Raw genomic sequence first — 22210 nt, 5'->3', positions numbered from 1 at the left:
ATGCCATCATATCGAACACGAATATCAACTTCTATGATTGAGTTTTTCGTGAGCTGTGGTCGCGAAGAAAACGATGTTGCATCAGTTTCCTTGGTTATTCGACGTGCTGAAACCAAATATGATGCCAGATTTTGTCTATGTGCAGCCAAAAAAAAGTGATTCCCACGATGTCGTAAAAACGCATATGTAAAATCGACTTTTTCTCGAAGACAAATCGTTCAAACGCAAACTTAGCGCATTACACTCGTGTAGTTCGACGAGACGAAGCTATTGCACGCGGTTTCATCGGCCTACGACAATGTGTACTAAAGTTATATGCCATCATATCGAACGCGAATATCAACTTCTATGATTGAGTTTTTCGTGAGCTGTGGTCGCGAAGAAAACGATGTTGCATCAGTTTCCTTGGTTATTTGACGTGCTGAAACCGAATATAATGCCAGATTTTGTCTAGGTGCAGCCAAAAAAAAGTGATTCCCACGATGTCGTAAAAACGCATATGTAAAATCGACTTTTTCTCGAAGACAAATCGTTCAAACGCAAACTTAGCGCATTGCACTCGTGTAGTTCGACGAGACGAAGCTATTGCACGCGGTTTCATCGGCCTACGACAATGTGTACTAAAGTTATATGCCATCATATCGAACGCGAATATCAACTTCTATGATTGAGTTTTTCGTGAGCTGTGGTCGCGAAGAAAACGATGTTGCATCAGTTTCCTTGGTTATTCGACGTGCTGAAACCGAATATGATGCCAGATTTTGTCTAGGTGCAGCCAAAAAAAAGTGATTCCCACGATGTCGTAAAAACGGATATGTATAATCGACTTTTTCTCGAAGACAAATCGTTAAAACGCAAACTTAGCGCATTGCACTCGTGTAGTTCGACGAGACGAAGCTATTGCACGCGGTTTCATCGGCCTACGACAATGTGTACTAAAGTTATATGCCATCATATCGAACGCGAATATCAACTTCTATGATTGAGTTTTTCGTGAGCTGTGGTCCCGAAGAAAACGATGTTGCATCAGTTTCCTTGGTTATTCGACGTGCTGAAACCGAATATGATGCCAGATTTTGTCTAGGTGCAGCCAAAAAAAAGTGATTCCCACGATGTCGTAAAAACGCATATGTATAATCGACTTTTTCTCGAAGACAAATCGTTCAAACGCAAACTTAGCGCATTGCACTCGTGTAGGTCGACGAGACGAAGCTATTGCACGCGGTTTCATCGGCCTACGACAATGTGTACTCAAGTTATATGCCATCATATCGAACACGAATATCAACTTCTATGATTGAGTTTTTCGTGAGCTGTGGTCGCGAAGAAAACGATGTTGCATCAGTTTCCTTGGTTATTCGACGTGCTGAAACCAAATATGATGCCAGATTTTGTCTATGTGCAGCCAAAAAAAAGTGATTCCCACGATGTCGTAAAAACGCATATGTAAAATCGACTTTTTCTCGAAGACAAATCGTTCAAACGCAAACTTAGCGCATTACACTCGTGTAGTTCGACGAGACGAAGCTATTGCACGCGGTTTCATCGGCCTACGACAATGTGTACTAAAGTTATATGCCATCATATCGAACGCGAATATCAACTTCTATGATTGAGTTTTTCGTGAGCTGTGGTCGCGAAGAAAACGATGTTGCATCAGTTTCCTTGGTTATTTGACGTGCTGAAACCGAATATGATGCCAGATTTTGTCTAGGTGCAGCCAAAAAAAAGTGATTCCCACGATGTCGTAAAAACGCATATGTAAAATCGACTTTTTCTCGAAGACAAATCGTTCAAACGCAAACTTAGCGCATTGCACTCGTGTAGTTCGACGAGACGAAGCTATTGCACGCGGTTTCATCGGCCTACGACAATGTGTACTAAAGTTATATGCCATCATATCGAACGCGAATATCAACTTCTATGATTGAGTTTTTCGTGAGCTGTGGTCGCGAAGAAAACGATGTTGCATCAGTTTCCTTGGTTATTCGACGTGCTGAAACCGAATATGATGCCAGATTTTGTCTAGGTGCAGCCAAAAAAAAGTGATTCCCACGATGTCGTAAAAACGGATATGTATAATCGACTTTTTCTCGAAGACAAATCGTTAAAACGCAAACTTAGCGCATTGCACTCGTGTAGTTCGACGAGACGAAGCTATTGCACGCGGTTTCATCGGCCTACGACAATGTGTACTAAAGTTATATGCCATCATATCGAACGGGAATATCAACTTCTATGATTGAGTTTTTCGTGAGCTGTGGTCCCGAAGAAAACGATGTTGCATCAGTTTCCTTGGTTATTCGACGTGCTGAAACCGAATATGATGCCAGATTTTGTCTAGGTGCAGCCAAAAAAAAGTGATTCCCACGATGTCGTAAAAACGCATATGTATAATCGACTTTTTCTCGAAGACAAATCGTTCAAACGCAAACTTAGCGCATTGCACTCGTGTAGGTCGACGAGACGAAGCTATTGCACGCGGTTTCATCGGCCTACGACAATGTGTACTGAAGTTATATGCCATCATATCGAACACGAATATCAACTTCTATGATTGAGCTTTTCGTGAGCTGTGGTCGCGAAGAAAACGATGTTGCATCAGTTTCCTTGGTTATTCGACGTGCTGAAACCGAATATGATGCCAGATTTTGTCTAGGTGCAGCCAAAAAAAAGTGATTCCCACGATGTCGTAAAAACGCATATGTATAATCGACTTTTTCTCGAAGACAAATCGTTCAAACGCAAACTTAGCGCATTGCACTCGTGTAGTTCGACGAGACGAAGCTATTGCACGCGGTTTCATCGGCCTACGACAATGTGTACTGAAGTTATATGCCATCATATCGCACACGAATATCAACTTCTATGATTGAGCTTTTCGTGAGCTGTGGTCCCGAAGAAAACGATGTTGCATCAGTTTCCTTGGTTATTCGACGTGCTGAAACCGAATATGATGCCAGATTTTGTCTAGGTGCAGCCAAAAAAAAGTGATTCCCACGATGTCGTAAAAACGCATATGTATAATCGACTTTTTCTCGAAGACAAATCGTTCAAACGCAAACTTAGCGCATTGCACTCGTGTAGGTCGACGAGACGAAGCTATTGCACGCGGTTTCATCGGCCTACGACAATGTGTACTCAAGTTATATGCCATCATATCGAACACGAATATCAACTTCTATGATTGAGTTTTTCGTGAGCTGTGGTCGCGAAGAAAACGATGTTGCATCAGTTTCCTTGGTTATTCGACGTGCTGAAACCAAATATGATGCCAGATTTTGTCTATGTGCAGCCAAAAAAAAGTGATTCCCACGATGTCGTAAAAACGGATATGTATAATCGACTTTTTCTCGAAGACAAATCGTTAAAACGCAAACTTAGCGCATTGCACTCGTGTAGTTCGACGAGACGAAGCTATTGCACGCGGTTTCATCGGCCTACGACAATGTGTACTAAAGTTATATGCCAACATATCGAACGTGAATATCAACTTCTATGATTGAGTTTTTCGTGAGCTGTGGTCCCGAAGAAAACGATGTTGCATCAGTTTCCTTGGTTATTCGACGTGCTGAAACCGAATATGATGCCAGATTTTGTCTAGGTGCAGCCAAAAAAAAGTGATTCCCACGATGTCGTAAAAACGCATATGTATAATCGACTTTTTCTCGAAGACAAATCGTTCAAACGCAAACTTAGCGCATTGCACTCGTGTAGGTCGACGAGACGAAGCTATTGCACGCGGTTTCATCGGCCTACGACAATGTGTACTCAAGTTATATGCCATCATATCGAACACGAATATCAACTTCTATGATTGAGTTTTTCGTGAGCTGTGGTCGCGAAGAAAACGATGTTGCATCAGTTTCCTTGGTTATTCGACGTGCTGAAACCAAATATGATGCCAGATTTTGTCTATGTGCAGCCAAAAAAAAGTGATTCCCACGATGTCGTAAAAACGCATATGTAAAATCGACTTTTTCTCGAAGACAAATCGTTCAAACGCAAACTTAGCGCATTACACTCGTGTAGTTCGACGAGACGAAGCTATTGCACGCGGTTTCATCGGCCTACGACAATGTGTACTAAAGTTATATGCCATCATATCGAACGCGAATATCAACTTCTATGATTGAGTTTTTCGTGAGCTGTGGTCGCGAAGAAAACGATGTTGCATCAGTTTCCTTGGTTATTTGACGTGCTGAAACCGAATATAATGCCAGATTTTGTCTAGGTGCAGCCAAAAAAAAGTGATTCCCACGATGTCGTAAAAACGCATATGTAAAATCGACTTTTTCTCGAAGACAAATCGTTCAAACGCAAACTTAGCGCATTGCACTCGTGTAGTTCGACGAGACGAAGCTATTGCACGCGGTTTCATCGGCCTACGACAATGTGTACTAAAGTTATATGCCATCATATCGAACGCGAATATCAACTTCTATGATTGAGTTTTTCGTGAGCTGTGGTCGCGAAGAAAACGATGTTGCATCAGTTTCCTTGGTTATTCGACGTGCTGAAACCGAATATGATGCCAGATTTTGTCTAGGTGCAGCCAAAAAAAAGTGATTCCCACGATGTCGTAAAAACGGATATGTATAATCGACTTTTTCTCGAAGACAAATCGTTAAAACGCAAACTTAGCGCATTGCACTCGTGTAGTTCGACGAGACGAAGCTATTGCACGCGGTTTCATCGGCCTACGACAATGTGTACTAAAGTTATATGCCATCATATCGAACGCGAATATCAACTTCTATGATTGAGTTTTTCGTGAGCTGTGGTCCCGAAGAAAACGATGTTGCATCAGTTTCCTTGGTTATTCGACGTGCTGAAACCGAATATGATGCCAGATTTTGTCTAGGTGCAGCCAAAAAAAAGTGATTCCCACGATGTCGTAAAAACGCATATGTATAATCGACTTTTTCTCGAAGACAAATCGTTCAAACGCAAACTTAGCGCATTGCACTCGTGTAGGTCGACGAGACGAAGCTATTGCACGCGGTTTCATCGGCCTACGACAATTTGTACTCAAGTTATATGCCATCATATCGAACACGAATATCAACTTCTATGATTGAGTTTTTCGTGAGCTGTGGTCGCGAAGAAAACGATGTTGCATCAGTTTCCTTGGTTATTCGACGTGCTGAAACCAAATATGATGCCAGATTTTGTCTATGTGCAGCCAAAAAAAAGTGATTCCCACGATGTCGTAAAAACGGATATGTATAATCGACTTTTTCTCGAAGACAAATCGTTAAAACGCAAACTTAGCGCATTGCACTCGTGTAGTTCGACGAGACGAAGCTATTGCACGCGGTTTCATCGGCCTACGACAATGTGTACTAAAGTTATATGCCAACATATCGAACGCGAATATCAACTTCTATGATTGAGTTTTTCGTGAGCTGTGGTCCCGAAGAAAACGATGTTGCATCAGTTTCCTTGGTTATTCGACGTGCTGAAACCAAATATGATGCCAGATTTTGTCTATGTGCAGCCAAAAAAAAGTGATTCCCACGATGTCGTAAAAACGGATATGTATAATCGACTTTTTCTCGAAGACAAATCGTTAAAACGCAAACTTAGCGCATTGCACTCGTGTAGTTCGACGAGACGAAGCTATTGCACGCGGTTTCATCGGCCTACGACAATGTGTACTAAAGTTATATGCCAACATATCGAACGCGAATATCAACTTCTATGATTGAGTTTTTCGTGAGCTGTGGTCGCGAAGAAAACGATGTTGCATCAGTTTCCTTGGTTATTCGACGTGCTGAAACCGAATATGATGCCAGATTTTGTCTAGGTGCAGCCAAAAAAAAGTGATTCCCACGATGTCGTAAAAACGCATATGTATAATCGACTTTTTCTCGAAGACAAATCGTTCAAACGCAAACTTAGCGCATTGCACTCGTGTAGTACGACGAGACGAAGCTATTGCACGCGGTTTCATCGGCCTACGACAATGTGTACTGAAGTTATATGCCATCATATCGAACACGAATATCAACTTCTATGATTGAGCTTTTCGTGAGCTGTGGTCGCGAAGAAAACGATGTTGCATCAGTTTCCTTGGTTATTCGACGTGCTGAAACCGAATATGATGCCAGATTTTGTCTAGGTGCAGCCAAAAAAAAGTGATTCCCACGATGTCGTAAAAACGCATATGTATAATCGACTTTTTCTCGAAGACAAATCGTTCAAACGCAAACTTAGCGCATTGCACTCGTGTAGTTCAACGAGACGAAGCTATTGCACGCGGTTTCATCGGCCTACGACAATGTGTACTAAAGTTATATGCCACCATATCGAACGCGAATATCAACTTCTATGATTGAGTTTTTCGTGAGCTGTGGTCCCGAAGAAAACGATGTTGCATCAGTTTCCTTGGTTATTCGACGTGCTGAAACCGAATATGATGCCAGATTTTGTCTAGGTGCAGCCAAAAAAAAGTGATTCCCACGATGTCGTAAAAACGCATATGTATAATCGACTTTTTCTCGAAGACAAATCGTTCAAACGCAAACTTAGCGCATTGCACTCGTGTAGTTCGACGAGACGAAGCTATTGCACGCGGTTTCATCGGCCTACGACAATGTGTACTAAAGTTATATGCCATCATATCGAACGCGAATATCAACTTCTATGATTGAGTTTTTCGTGAGCTGTGGTCCCGAAGAAAACGATGTTGCATCAGTTTCCTTGGTTATTCGACGTGCTGAAACCGAATATGATGCCAGATTTTGTCTAGGTGCAGCCAAAAAAAAGTGATTCCCACGATGTCGTAAAAACGCATATGTATAATCGACTTTTTCTCGAAGACAAATCGTTTAAACGCAAACTTAGCGCATTGCACTCGTGTAGGTCGACGAGACGAAGCTATTGCACGCGGTTTCATCGGCCTACGACAATGTGTACTCAAGTTATATGCCATCATATCGAACACGAATATCAACTTCTATGATTGAGTTTTTCGTGAGCTGTGGTCGCGAAGAAAACGATGTTGCATCAGTTTCCTTGGTTATTCGACGTGCTGAAACCAAATATGATGCCAGATTTTGTCTATGTGCGGCCAAAAAAAAGTGATTCCCACGATGTCGTAAAAACGGATATGTATAATCGACTTTTTCTCGAAGACAAATCGTTAAAACGCAAACTTAGCGCATTGCACTCGTGTAGTTCGACGAGACGAAGCTATTGCACGCGGTTTCATCGGCCTACGACAATGTGTACTAAAGTTATATGCCAACATATCGAACGCGAATATCAACTTCTATGATTGAGTTTTTCGTGAGCTGTGGTCCCGAAGAAAACGATGTTGCATCAGTTTCCTTGGTTATTCGACGTGCTGAAACCGAATATGATGCCAGATTTTGTCTAGGTGCAGCCAAAAAAAAGTGATTCCCACGATGTCGTAAAAACGCATATGTATAATCGACTTTTTCTCGAAGACAAATCGTTCAAACGCAAACTTAGCGCATTGCACTCGTGTAGGTCGACGAGACGAAGCTATTGCACGCGGTTTCATCGGCCTACGACAATGTGTACTCAAGTTATATGCCATCATATCGAACACGAATATCAACTTCTATGATTGAGTTTTTCGTGAGCTGTGGTCGCGAAGAAAACGATGTTGCATCAGTTTCCTTGGTTATTCGACGTGCTGAAACCAAATATGATGCCAGATTTTGTCTATGTGCAGCCAAAAAAAAGTGATTCCCACGATGTCGTAAAAACGGATATGTATAATCGACTTTTTCTCGAAGACAAATCGTTAAAACGCAAACTTAGCGCATTGCACTCGTGTAGTTCGACGAGACGAAGCTATTGCACGCGGTTTCATCGGCCTACGACAATGTGTACTAAAGTTATATGCCAACATATCGAACGCGAATATCAACTTCTATGATTGAGTTTTTCGTGAGCTGTGGTCGCGAAGAAAACGATGTTGCATCAGTTTCCTTGGTTATTCGACGTGCTGAAACCGAATATGATGCCAGATTTTGTCTAGGTGCAGCCAAAAAAAAGTGATTCCCACGATGTCGTAAAAACGCATATGTATAATCGACTTTTTCTCGAAGACAAATCGTTCAAACGCAAACTTAGCGCATTGCACTCGTGTAGTACGACGAGACGAAGCTATTGCACGCGGTTTCATCGGCCTACGACAATGTGTACTGAAGTTATATGCCATCATATCGAACACGAATATCAACTTCTATGATTGAGCTTTTCGTGAGCTGTGGTCGCGAAGAAAACGATGTTGCATCAGTTTCCTTGGTTATTCGACGTGCTGAAACCGAATATGATGCCAGATTTTGTCTAGGTGCAGCCAAAAAAAAGTGATTCCCACGATGTCGTAAAAACGCATATGTATAATCGACTTTTTCTCGAAGACAAATCGTTCAAACGCAAACTTAGCGCATTGCACTCGTGTAGGTCGACGAGACGAAGCTATTGCACGCGGTTTCATCGGCCTACGACAATGTGTACTCAAGTTATATGCCATCATATCGAACACGAATATCAACTTCTATGATTGAGTTTTTCGTGAGCTGTGGTCGCGAAGAAAACGATGTTGCATCAGTTTCCTTGGTTATTCGACGTGCTGAAACCAAATATGATGCCAGATTTTGTCTATGTGCAGCCAAAAAAAAGTGATTCCCACGATGTCGTAAAAACGGATATGTATAATCGACTTTTTCTCGAAGACAAATCGTTAAAACGCAAACTTAGCGCATTGCACTCGTGTAGTTCGACGAGACGAAGCTATTGCACGCGGTTTCATCGGCCTACGACAATGTGTACTAAAGTTATATGCCAACATATCGAACGCGAATATCAACTTCTATGATTGAGTTTTTCGTGAGCTGTGGTCGCGAAGAAAACGATGTTGCATCAGTTTCCTTGGTTATTCGACGTGCTGAAACCGAATATGATGCCAGATTTTGTCTAGGTGCAGCCAAAAAAAAGTGATTCCCACGATGTCGTAAAAACGCATATGTATAATCGACTTTTTCTCGAAGACAAATCGTTCAAACGCAAACTTAGCGCATTGCACTCGTGTAGTACGACGAGACGAAGCTATTGCACGCGGTTTCATCGGCCTACGACAATGTGTACTGAAGTTATATGCCATCATATCGAACACGAATATCAACTTCTATGATTGAGCTTTTCGTGAGCTGTGGTCGCGAAGAAAACGATGTTGCATCAGTTTCCTTGGTTATTCGACGTGCTGAAACCGAATATGATGCCAGATTTTGTCTAGGTGCAGCCAAAAAAAAGTGATTCCCACGATGTCGTAAAAACGCATATGTATAATCGACTTTTTCTCGAAGACAAATCGTTCAAACGCAAACTTAGCGCATTGCACTCGTGTAGTTCAACGAGACGAAGCTATTGCACGCGGTTTCATCGGCCTACGACAATGTGTACTAAAGTTATATGCCACCATATCGAACGCGAATATCAACTTCTATGATTGAGTTTTTCGTGAGCTGTGGTCCCGAAGAAAACGATGTTGCATCAGTTTCCTTGGTTATTCGACGTGCTGAAACCGAATATGATGCCAGATTTTGTCTAGGTGCAGCCAAAAAAAAGTGATTCCCACGATGTCGTAAAAACGCATATGTATAATCGACTTTTTCTCGAAGACAAATCGTTCAAACGCAAACTTAGCGCATTGCACTCGTGTAGTTCGACGAGACGAAGCTATTGCACGCGGTTTCATCGGCCTACGACAATGTGTACTAAAGTTATATGCCATCATATCGAACGCGAATATCAACTTCTATGATTGAGTTTTTCGTGAGCTGTGGTCGCGAAGAAAACGATGTTGCATCAGTTTCCTTGGTTATTTGACGTGCTGAAACCGAATATGATGCCAGATTTTGTCTAGGTGCAGCCAAAAAAAAGTGATTCCCACGATGTCGTAAAAACGGATATGTATAATCGACTTTTTCTCGAAGACAAATCGTTAAAACGCAAACTTAGCGCATTGCACTCGTGTAGTTCGACGAGACGAAGCTATTGCACGCGGTTTCATCGGCCTACGACAATGTGTACTAAAGTTATATGCCATCATATCGAACGCGAATATCAACTTCTATGATTGAGTTTTTCGTGAGCTGTGGTCCCGAAGAAAACGATGTTGCATCAGTTTCCTTGGTTATTCGACGTGCTGAAACCGAATATGATGCCAGATTTTGTCTAGGTGCAGCCAAAAAAAAGTGATTCCCACGATGTCGTAAAAACGGATATGTATAATCGACTTTTTCTCGAAGACAAATCGTTAAAACGCAAACTTAGCGCATTGCACTCGTGTAGTTCGACGAGACGAAGCTATTGCACGCGGTTTCATCGGCCTACGACAATGTGTACTAAAGTTATATGCCATCATATCGAACGCGAATATCAACTTCTATGATTGAGTTTTTCGTGAGCTGTGGTCGCGAAGAAAACGATGTTGCATCAGTTTCCTTGGTTATTCGACGTGCTGAAACCGAATATGATGCCAGATTTTGTCTAGGTGCAGCCAAAAAAAAGTGATTCCCACGATGTCGTAAAACCGCATATGTATAATCGACTTTTTCTCGAAGACAAATCGTTCAAACGCAAACTTAGCGCATTGCACTCGTGTAGTACGACGAGACGAAGCTATTGCACGCGGTTTCATCGGCCTACGACAATGTGTACTCAAGTTATATGCCATCATATCGAACACGAATATCAACTTCTATGATTGAGTTTTTCGTGAGCTGTGGTCGCGAAGAAAACGATGTTGCATCAGTTTCCTTGGTTATTCGACGTGCTGAAACCAAATATGATGCCAGATTTTGTCTATGTGCAGCCAAAAAAAAGTGATTCCCACGATGTCGTAAAAACGGATATGTATAATCGACTTTTTCTCGAAGACAAATCGTTAAAACGCAAACTTAGCGCATTGCACTCGTGTAGTTCGACGAGACGAAGCTATTGCACGCGGTTTCATCGGCCTACGACAATGTGTACTAAAGTTAGATGCCAACATATCGAACGCGAATATCAACTTCTATGATTGAGTTTTTCGTGAGCTGTGGTCGCGAAGAAAACGATGTTGCATCAGTTTCCTTGGTTATTCGACGTGCTGAAACCGAATATGATGCCAGATTTTGTCTAGGTGCAGCCAAAAAAAAGTGATTCCCACGATGTCGTAAAAACGCATATGTATAATCGACTTTTTCTCGAAGACAAATCGTTAAAACGCAAACTTAGCGCATTGCACTCGTGTAGTTCGACGAGACGAAGCTATTGCACGCGGTTTCATCGGCCTACGACAATGTGTACTAAAGTTATATGCCAACATATCGAACGCGAATATCAACTTCTATGATTGAGTTTTTCGTGAGCTGTGGTCGCGAAGAAAACGATGTTGCATCAGTTTCCTTGGTTATTCGACGTGCTGAAACCGAATATGATGCCAGATTTTGTCTAGGTGCAGCCAAAAAAAAGTGATTCCCACGATGTCGTAAAAACGCATATGTATAATCGACTTTTTCTCGAAGACAAATCGTTCAAACGCAAACTTAGCGCATTGCACTCGTGTAGTACGACGAGACGAAGCTATTGCACGCGGTTTCATCGGCCTACGACAATGTGTACTGAAGTTATATGCCATCATATCGCACACGAATATCAACTTCTATGATTGAGCTTTTCGTGAGCTGTGGTCCCGAAGAAAACGATGTTGCATCAGTTTCCTTGGTTATTCGACGTGCTGAAACCGAATATGATGCCAGATTTTGTCTAGGTGCAGCCAAAAAAAAGTGATTCCCACGATGTCGTAAAAACGCATATGTATAATCGACTTTTTCTCGAAGACAAATCGTTCAAACGCAAACTTAGCGCATTGCACTCGTGTAGTTCGACGAGACGAAGCTATTGCACGCGGTTTCATCGGCCTACGACAATGTGTACTAAAGTTATATGCCACCATATCGAACGCGAATATCAACTTCTATGATTGAGTTTTTCGTGAGCTGTGGTCCCGAAGAAAACGATGTTGCATCAGTTTCCTTGGTTATTCGACGTGCTGAAACCGAATATGATGCCAGATTTTGTCTAGGTGCAGCCAAAAAAAAGTGATTCCCACGATGTCGTAAAAACGCATATGTATAATCGACTTTTTCTCGAAGACAAATCGTTCAAACGCAAACTTAGCGCATTGCACTCGTGTAGTACGACGAGACGAAGCTATTGCACGCGGTTTCATCGGCCTACGACAATGTGTACTGAAGTTATATGCCATCATATCGCACACGAATATCAACTTCTATGATTGAGCTTTTCGTGAGCTGTGGTCCCGAAGAAAACGATGTTGCATCAGTTTCCTTGGTTATTCGACGTGCTGAAACCGAATATGATGCCAGATTTTGTCTAGGTGCAGCCAAAAAAAAGTGATTCCCACGATGTCGTAAAAACGCATATGTATAATCGACTTTTTCTCGAAGACAAATCGTTCAAACGCAAACTTAGCGCATTGCACTCGTGTAGTTCGACGAGACGAAGCTATTGCACGCGGTTTCATCGGCCTACGACAATGTGTACTAAAGTTATATGCCACCATATCGAACGCGAATATCAACTTCTATGATTGAGTTTTTCGTGAGCTGTGGTCCCGAAGAAAACGATGTTGCATCAGTTTCCTTGGTTATTCGACGTGCTGAAACCGAATATGATGCCAGATTTTGTCTAGGTGCAGCCAAAAAAAAGTGATTCCCACGATGTCGTAAAAACGCATATGTATAATCGACTTTTTCTCGAAGACAAATCGTTCAAACGCAAACTTAGCGCATTGCACTCGTGTATTTCGACGAGACGAAGCTATTGCACGCGGTTTCATCGGCCTACGACAATGTGTACTAAAGTTATATGCCACCATATCGAACGCGAATATCAACTTCTATGATTGAGTTTTTCGTGAGCTGTGGTCCCGAAGAAAACGATGTTGCATCAGTTTCCTTGGTTATTCGACGTGCTGAAACCGAATATGATGCCAGATTTTGTCTAGGTGCAGCCAAAAAAAAGTGATTCCCACGATGTCGTAAAAACGCATATGTATAATCGACTTTTTCTCGAAGACAAATCGTTCAAACGCAAACTTAGCGCATTGCACTCGTGTAGTTCGACGAGACGAAGCTATTGCACGCGGTTTCATCGGCCTACGACAATGTGTACTAAAGTTATATGCCATCATATCGAACGCGAATATCAACTTCTATGATTGAGTTTTTCGTGAGCTGTGGTCCCGAAGAAAACGATGTTGCATCAGTTTCCTTGGTTATTCGACGTGCTGAAACCGAATATGATGCCAGATTTTGTCTAGGTGCAGCCAAAAAAAAGTGATTCCCACGATGTCGTAAAAACGCATATGTATAATCGACTTTTTCTCGAAGACAAATCGTTTAAACGCAAACTTAGCGCATTGCACTCGTGTAGGTCGACGAGACGAAGCTATTGCACGCGGTTTCATCGGCCTACGACAATGTGTACTCAAGTTATATGCCATCATATCGAACACGAATATCAACTTCTATGATTGAGTTTTTCGTGAGCTGTGGTCGCGAAGAAAACGATGTTGCATCAGTTTCCTTGGTTATTCGACGTGCTGAAACCAAATATGATGCCAGATTTTGTCTATGTGCGGCCAAAAAAAAGTGATTCCCACGATGTCGTAAAAACGGATATGTATAATCGACTTTTTCTCGAAGACAAATCGTTAAAACGCAAACTTAGCGCATTGCACTCGTGTAGTTCGACGAGACGAAGCTATTGCACGCGGTTTCATCGGCCTACGACAATGTGTACTAAAGTTATATGCCAACATATCGAACGCGAATATCAACTTCTATGATTGAGTTTTTCGTGAGCTGTGGTCCCGAAGAAAACGATGTTGCATCAGTTTCCTTGGTTATTCGACGTGCTGAAACCGAATATGATGCCAGATTTTGTCTAGGTGCAGCCAAAAAAAAGTGATTCCCACGATGTCGTAAAAACGCATATGTATAATCGACTTTTTCTCGAAGACAAATCGTTCAAACGCAAACTTAGCGCATTGCACTCGTGTAGTACGACGAGACGAAGCTATTGCACGCGGTTTCATCGGCCTACGACAATGTGTACTGAAGTTATATGCCATCATATCGAACACGAATATCAACTTCTATGATTGAGCTTTTCGTGAGCTGTGGTCGCGAAGAAAACGATGTTGCATCAGTTTCCTTGGTTATTCGACGTGCTGAAACCGAATATGATGCCAGATTTTGTCTAGGTGCAGCCAAAAAAAAGTGATTCCCACGATGTCGTAAAAACGCATATGTATAATCGACTTTTTCTCGAAGACAAATCGTTCAAACGCAAACTTAGCGCATTGCACTCGTGTAGTTCAACGAGACGAAGCTATTGCACGCGGTTTCATCGGCCTACGACAATGTGTACTAAAGTTATATGCCACCATATCGAACGCGAATATCAACTTCTATGATTGAGTTTTTCGTGAGCTGTGGTCCCGAAGAAAACGATGTTGCATCAGTTTCCTTGGTTATTCGACGTGCTGAAACCGAATATGATGCCAGATTTTGTCTAGGTGCAGCCAAAAAAAAGTGATTCCCACGATGTCGTAAAAACGCATATGTATAATCGACTTTTTCTCGAAGACAAATCGTTCAAACGCAAACTTAGCGCATTGCACTCGTGTAGTTCGACGAGACGAAGCTATTGCACGCGGTTTCATCGGCCTACGACAATGTGTACTAAAGTTATATGCCATCATATCGAACGCGAATATCAACTTCTATGATTGAGTTTTTCGTGAGCTGTGGTCGCGAAGAAAACGATGTTGCATCAGTTTCCTTGGTTATTTGACGTGCTGAAACCGAATATGATGCCAGATTTTGTCTAGGTGCAGCCAAAAAAAAGTGATTCCCACGATGTCGTAAAAACGCATATGTAAAATCGACTTTTTCTCGAAGACAAATCGTTCAAACGCAAACTTAGCGCATTGCACTCGTGTAGTTCGACGAGACGAAGCTATTGCACGCGGTTTCATCGGCCTACGACAATGTGTACTAAAGTTATATGCCATCATATCGAACGCGAATATCAACTTCTATGATTGAGTTTTTCGTGAGCTGTGGTCGCGAAGAAAACGATGTTGCATCAGTTTCCTTGGTTATTCGACGTGCTGAAACCGAATATGATGCCAGATTTTGTCTAGGTGCAGCCAAAAAAAAGTGATTCCCACGATGTCGTAAAAACGGATATGTATAATCGACTTTTTCTCGAAGACAAATCGTTAAAACGCAAACTTAGCGCATTGCACTCGTGTAGTTCGACGAGACGAAGCTATTGCACGCGGTTTCATCGGCCTACGACAATGTGTACTAAAGTTATATGCCATCATATCGAACGCGAATATCAACTTCTATGATTGAGTTTTTCGTGAGCTGTGGTCCCGAAGAAAACGATGTTGCATCAGTTTCCTTGGTTATTCGACGTGCTGAAACCGAATATGATGCCAGATTTTGTCTAGGTGCAGCCAAAAAAAAGTGATTCCCACGATGTCGTAAAAACGGATATGTATAATCGACTTTTTCTCGAAGACAAATCGTTAAAACGCAAACTTAGCGCATTGCACTCGTGTAGTTCGACGAGACGAAGCTATTGCACGCGGTTTCATCGGCCTACGACAATGTGTACTAAAGTTATATGCCATCATATCGAACGCGAATATCAACTTCTATGATTGAGTTTTTCGTGAGCTGTGGTCGCGAAGAAAACGATGTTGCATCAGTTTCCTTGGTTATTCGACGTGCTGAAACCGAATATGATGCCAGATTTTGTCTAGGTGCAGCCAAAAAAAAGTGATTCCCACGATGTCGTAAAACCGCATATGTATAATCGACTTTTTCTCGAAGACAAATCGTTCAAACGCAAACTTAGCGCATTGCACTCGTGTAGTACGACGAGACGAAGCTATTGCACGCGGTTTCATCGGCCTACGACAATGTGTACTCAAGTTATATGCCATCATATCGAACACGAATATCAACTTCTATGATTGAGTTTTTCGTGAGCTGTGGTCGCGAAGAAAACGATGTTGCATCAGTTTCCTTGGTTATTCGACGTGCTGAAACCAAATATGATGCCAGATTTTGTCTATGTGCAGCCAAAAAAAAGTGATTCCCACGATGTCGTAAAAACGGATATGTATAATCGACTTTTTCTCGAAGACAAATCGTTAAAACGCAAACTTAGCGCATTGCACTCGTGTAGTTCGACGAGACGAAGCTATTGCACGCGGTTTCATCGGCCTACGACAATGTGTACTAAAGTTAGATGCCAACATATCGAACGCGAATATCAACTTCTATGATTGAGTTTTTCGTGAGCTGTGGTCGCGAAGAAAACGATGTTGCATCAGTTTCCTTGGTTATTCGACGTGCTGAAACCGAATATGATGCCAGATTTTGTCTAGGTGCAGCCAAAAAAAAGTGATTCCCACGATGTCGTAAAAACGCATATGTATAATCGACTTTTTCTCGAAGACAAATCGTTAAAACGCAAACTTAGCGCATTGCACTCGTGTAGTTCGACGAGACGAAGCTATTGCACGCGGTTTCATCGGCCTACGACAATGTGTACTAAAGTTATATGCCAACATATCGAACGCGAATATCAACTTCTATGATTGAGTTTTTCGTGAGCTGTGGTCGCGAAGAAAACGATGTTGCATCAGTTTCCTTGGTTATTCGACGTGCTGAAACCGAATATGATGCCAGATTTTGTCTAGGTGCAGCCAAAAAAAAGTGATTCCCACGATGTCGTAAAAACGCATATGTATAATCGACTTTTTCTCGAAGACAAATCGTTCAAACGCAAACTTAGCGCATTGCACTCGTGTAGTACGACGAGACGAAGCTATTGCACGCGGTTTCATCGGCCTACGACAATGTGTACTGAAGTTATATGCCATCATATCGCACACGAATATCAACTTCTATGATTGAGCTTTTCGTGAGCTGTGGTCCCGAAGAAAACGATGTTGCATCAGTTTCCTTGGTTATTCGACGTGCTGAAACCGAATATGATGCCAGATTTTGTCTAGGTGCAGCCAAAAAAAAGTGATTCCCACGATGTCGTAAAAACGCATATGTATAATCGACTTTTTCTCGAAGACAAATCGTTCAAACGCAAACTTAGCGCATTGCACTCGTGTAGTTCGACGAGACGAAGCTATTGCACGCGGTTTCATCGGCCTACGACAATGTGTACTAAAGTTATATGCCACCATATCGAACGCGAATATCAACTTCTATGATTGAGTTTTTCGTGAGCTGTGGTCCCGAAGAAAACGATGTTGCATCAGTTTCCTTGGTTATTCGACGTGCTGAAACCGAATATGATGCCAGATTTTGTCTAGGTGCAGCCAAAAAAAAGTGATTCCCACGATGTCGTAAAAACGCATATGTATAATCGACTTTTTCTCGAAGACAAATCGTTCAAACGCAAACTTAGCGCATTGCACTCGTGTATTTCGACGAGACGAAGCTATTGCACGCGGTTTCATCGGCCTACGACAATGTGTACTAAAGTTATATGCCACCATATCGAACGCGAATATCAACTTCTATGATTGAGTTTTTCGTGAGCTGTGGTCCCGAAGAAAACGATGTTGCATCAGTTTCCTTGGTTATTCGACGTGCTGAAACCGAATATGATGCCAGATTTTGTCTAGGTGCAGCCAAAAAAAAGTGATTCCCACGATGTCGTAAAAACGCATATGTATAATCGACTTTTTCTCGAAGACAAATCGTTCAAACGCAAACTTAGCGCATTGCACTCGTGTAGTTCGACGAGACGAAGCTATTGCACGCGGTTTCATCGGCCTACGACAATGTGTACTAAAGTTATATGCCATCATATCGAACGCGAATATCAACTTCTATGATTGAGTTTTTCGTGAGCTGTGGTCGCGAAGAAAACGATGTTGCATCAGTTTCCTTGGTTATTTGACGTGCTGAAACCGAATATGATGCCAGATTTTGTCTAGGTGCAGCCAAAAAAAAGTGATTCCCACGATGTCGTAAAAACGCATATGTAAAATCGACTTTTTCTCGAAGACAAATCGTTCAAACGCAAACTTAGCGCATTACACTCGTGTAGTTCGACGAGACGAAGCTATTGCACGCGGTTTCATCGGCCTACGACAATGTGTACTAAAGTTATATGCCATCATATCGAACGCGAATATCAACTTCTATGATTGAGTTTTTCGTGAGCTGTGGTCGCGAAGAAAACGATGTTGCATCAGTTTCCTTGGTTATTCGACGTGCTGAAACCGAATATGATGCCAGATTTTGTCTAGGTGCAGCCAAAAAAAAGTGATTCCCACGATGTCGTAAAAACGGATATGTATAATCGACTTTTTCTCGAAGACAAATCGTTAAAACGCAAACTTAGCGCATTGCACTCGTGTAGTTCGACGAGACGAAGCTATTGCACGCGGTTTCATCGGCCTACGACAATGTGTACTAAAGTTATATGCCATCATATCGAACGCGAATATCAACTTCTATGATTGAGTTTTTCGTGAGCTGTGGTCCCGAAGAAAACGATGTTGCATCAGTTTCCTTGGTTATTCGACGTGCTGAAACCGAATATGATGCCAGATTTTGTCTAGGTGCAGCCAAAAAAAAGTGATTCCCACGATGTCGTAAAAACGCATATGTATAATCGACTTTTTCTCGAAGACAAATCGTTCAAACGCAAACTTAGCGCATTGCACTCGTGTAGGTCGACGAGACGAAGCTATTGCACGCGGTTTCATCGGCCTACGACAATGTGTACTCAAGTTATATGCCATCATATCGAACACGAATATCAACTTCTATGATTGAGTTTTTCGTGAGCTGTGGTCGCGAAGAAAACGATGTTGCATCAGTTTCCTTGGTTATTCGACGTGCTGAAACCAAATATGATGCCAGATTTTGTCTAGGTGCAGCCAAAAAAAAGTGATTCCCACGATGTCGTAAAAACGGATATGTATAATCGACTTTTTCTCGAAGACAAATCGTTCAAACGCAAACTTAGCGCATTGCACTCGTGTAGTTCGACGAGACGAAGCTATTGCACGCGGTTTCATCGGCCTACGACAATGTGTACTGAAGTTATATGCCATCATATCGCACACGAATATCAACTTCTATGATTGAGCTTTTCGTGAGCTGTGGTCCCGAAGAAAACGATGTTGCATCAGTTTCCTTGGTTATTCGACGTGCTGAAACCGAATATGATGCCAGATTTTGTCTAGGTGCAGCCAAAAAAAAGTGATTCCCACGATGTCGTAAAAACGCATATGTATAATCGACTTTTTCTCGAAGACAAATCGTTCAAACGCAAACTTAGCGCATTGCACTCGTGTAGGTCGACGAGACGAAGCTATTGCACGCGGTTTCATCGGCCTACGACAATGTGTACTCAAGTTATATGCCATCATATCGAACACGAATATCAACTTCTATGATTGAGTTTTTCGTGAGCTGTGGTCGCGAAGAAAACGATGTTGCATCAGTTTCCTTGGTTATTCGACGTGCTGAAACCAAATATGATGCCAGATTTTGTCTATGTGCAGCCAAAAAAAAGTGATTCCCACGATGTCGTAAAAACGGATATGTATAATCGACTTTTTCTCGAAGACAAATCGTTAAAACGCAAACTTAGCGCATTGCACTCGTGTAGTTCGACGAGACGAAGCTATTGCACGCGGTTTCATCGGCCTACGACAATGTGTACTAAAGTTATATGCCAACATATCGAACGCGAATATCAACTTCTATGATTGAGTTTTTCGTGAGCTGTGGTCCCGAAGAAAACGATGTTGCATCAGTTTCCTTGGTTATTCGACGTGCTGAAACCGAATATGATGCCAGATTTTGTCTAGGTGCAGCCAAAAAAAAGTGATTCCCACGATGTCGTAAAAACGCATATGTATAATCGACTTTTTCTCGAAGACAAATCGTTCAAACGCAAACTTAGCGCATTGCACTCGTGTAGGTCGACGAGACGAAGCTATTGCACGCGGTTTCATCGGCCTACGACAATGTGTACTCAAGTTATATGCCATCATATCGAACACGAATATCAACTTCTATGATTGAGTTTTTCGTGAGCTGTGGTCGCGAAGAAAACGATGTTGCATCAGTTTCCTTGGTTATTCGACGTGCTGAAACCAAATATGATGCCAGATTTTGTCTATGTGCAGCCAAAAAAAAGTGATTCCCACGATGTCGTAAAAACGCATATGTAAAATCGACTTTTTCTCGAAGACAAATCGTTCAAACGCAAACTTAGCGCATTACACTCGTGTAGTTCGACGAGACGAAGCTATTGCACGCGGTTTCATCGGCCTACGACAATGTGTACTAAAGTTATATGCCATCATATCGAACGCGAATATCAACTTCTATGATTGAGTTTTTCGTGAGCTGTGGTCGCGAAGAAAACGATGTTGCATCAGTTTCCTTGGTTATTTGACGTGCTGAAACCGAATATGATGCCAGATTTTGTCTAGGTGCAGCCAAAAAAAAGTGATTCCCACGATGTCGTAAAAACGCATATGTAAAATCGACTTTTTCTCGAAGACAAATCGTTCAAACGCAAACTTAGCGCATTGCACTCGTGTAGTTCGACGAGACGAAGCTATTGCACGCGGTTTCATCGGCCTACGACAATGTGTACTAAAGTTATATGCCATCATATCGAACGCGAATATCAACTTCTATGATTGAGTTTTTCGTGAGCTGTGGTCGCGAAGAAAACGATGTTGCATCAGTTTCCTTGGTTATTCGACGTGCTGAAACCGAATATGATGCCAGATTTTGTCTAGGTGCAGCCAAAAAAAAGTGATTCCCACGATGTCGTAAAAACGGATATGTATAATCGACTTTTTCTCGAAGACAAATCGTTAAAACGCAAACTTAGCGCATTGCACTCGTGTAGTTCGACGAGACGAAGCTATTGCACGCGGTTTCATCGGCCTACGACAATGTGTACTAAAGTTATATGCCATCATATCGAACGCGAATATCAACTTCTATGATTGAGTTTTTCGTGAGCTGTGGTCCCGAAGAAAACGATGTTGCATCAGTTTCCTTGGTTATTCGACGTGCTGAAACCGAATATGATGCCAGATTTTGTCTAGGTGCAGCCAAAAAAAAGTGATTCCCACGATGTCGTAAAAACGCATATGTATAATCGACTTTTTCTCGAAGACAAATCGTTCAAACGCAAACTTAGCGCATTGCACTCGTGTAGGTCGACGAGACGAAGCTATTGCACGCGGTTTCATCGGCCTACGACAATGTGTACTCAAGTTATATGCCATCATATCGAACACGAATATCAACTTCTATGATTGAGTTTTTCGTGAGCTGTGGTCGCGAAGAAAACGATGTTGCATCAGTTTCCTTGGTTATTCGACGTGCTGAAACCAAATATGATGCCAGATTTTGTCTATGTGCAGCCAAAAAAAAGTGATTCCCACGATGTCGTAAAAACGGATATGTATAATCGACTTTTTCTCGAAGACAAATCGTTAAAACGCAAACTTAGCGCATTGCACTCGTGTAGTTCGACGAGACGAAGCTATTGCACGCGGTTTCATCGGCCTACGACAATGTGTACTAAAGTTATATGCCAACATATCGAACGCGAATATCAACTTCTATGATTGAGTTTTTCGTGAGCTGTGGTCCCGAAGAAAACGATGTTGCATCAGTTTCCTTGGTTATTCGACGTGCTGAAACCAAATATGATGCCAGATTTTGTCTATGTGCAGCCAAAAAAAAGTGATTCCCACGATGTCGTAAAAACGGATATGTATAATCGACTTTTTCTCGAAGACAAATCGTTAAAACGCAAACTTAGCGCATTGCACTCGTGTAGTTCGACGAGACGAAGCTATTGCACGCGGTTTCATCGGCCTACGACAATGTGTACTAAAGTTATATGCCAACATATCGAACGCGAATATCAACTTCTATGATTGAGTTTTTCGTGAGCTGTGGTCGCGAAGAAAACGATGTTGCATCAGTTTCCTTGGTTATTCGACGTGCTGAAACCGAATATGATGCCAGATTTTGTCTAGGTGCAGCCAAAAAAAAGTGAT

This window comes from Diachasmimorpha longicaudata, chromosome 14, assembly GCF_034640455.1.
Source record: "Diachasmimorpha longicaudata isolate KC_UGA_2023 chromosome 14, iyDiaLong2, whole genome shotgun sequence".
Classification (NCBI taxonomy): Eukaryota; Metazoa; Arthropoda; class Insecta; order Hymenoptera; family Braconidae; genus Diachasmimorpha; species Diachasmimorpha longicaudata.
The sequence above is the reverse complement of the archived record's forward strand: the minus strand, read 5'-3'. Positions refer to the sequence as shown.